The sequence below is a fragment of the Lissotriton helveticus genome, chromosome 8, assembly GCF_964261635.1.
Source record: "Lissotriton helveticus chromosome 8, aLisHel1.1, whole genome shotgun sequence".
NCBI lineage: Eukaryota > Metazoa > Chordata > Amphibia > Caudata > Salamandridae > Lissotriton > Lissotriton helveticus.
The window spans coordinates 1,446,050,761-1,446,051,655 of NC_136069.1; the positions used below are offsets into that span (position 1 = coordinate 1,446,050,761).

The 895-nt window shown below is 56.3% G+C and overlaps 1 non-coding gene across 1 annotated transcript; it reads left to right on the plus strand.

The window, feature by feature from the left end:
* The first annotated feature begins 402 nt into the window (after positions 1-402).
* Positions 403-521, plus strand: LOC144774397 (5S ribosomal RNA). The gene has a single exon (XR_013600234.1). It is a non-coding gene; the product is annotated as a 5S ribosomal RNA (ribosomal RNA).
* The last annotated feature ends 374 nt before the right edge of the window (positions 522-895 follow it).

Sequence of the window (895 nt, forward strand, 5' to 3'; positions counted from 1 at the left end):
CTGTGGGCCTCCTTGTTTGGGCTCCTCGCCTCGGTCCGGGGGGTGGGACCGGGCGCCTCCGGCTTCACTTCGGTGGTTCATCTGGCCCTGGGGTGCCCGACGGTTTGATTTCTGATCCCGGTTTCCTCCCAGTCTTTTGGTCTGGTTTATCTGCGCTCCTCTTCCGGTGGTTCTGTTCGGGTTTCCCTCTCCCTTGGTTCAATCCTGGTGCCCCGTGAGCGTGTTCAGGCATGTTTCTACATGTATTCTGTTGGTGGGCTATTGTGTCCACTGTGTGTTCCTGTGGTTCGGCCTCTTGGTCGCGGGTTCGAGTCCCGGGGTGTCACAGGCTCTCTGTCGATAGGGTTTGGAATCCTGTCAATGTATCCTGTGTGTTACATTTTCGTGCTTGCTTTCATTGGAGCCTACGGCCATACCACCCTGAAAGCACCTGATCTCGTCTGCTCTCAGAAGTTAAGCAGGGTCGGGCCTGGTTAGTACCTGGATGGGAGACCGCCTGGGTATACCAGGTGCTGTTGGCTACGTGTCTGCAGGTCGGTCGCTCTGTTTTAGGCAGTGCCTGGTGGCCCTTGAGTAATGTGTGCTTTCCTGATACACATTTTTTGTTTGTCCCTATGGGGTGCCGTTTGGCTTCTGCGTTTGGGGCCGTTTTGGCCCGGGGCGGTGTGTGGCCACTCTGTGGCAGGTTGCGGTCTTGCTGTCTTGCTCTCTGGGTTGGGTGTCTTTGCCTGGTGTTCCGTGGTATTTGTATGCTCACTTTTTGTTTTGCTTTGCCCGCACACGGGCGCCCTGAGCATTCCTCCCGCGGTGGTTTCTGTGTCCTTTTCCGACTGCTGCTTCCACGGGTTGAGGGGTCTATTCCTGCCGATTCTTTCTGAATGTCCTGAGGTGATGG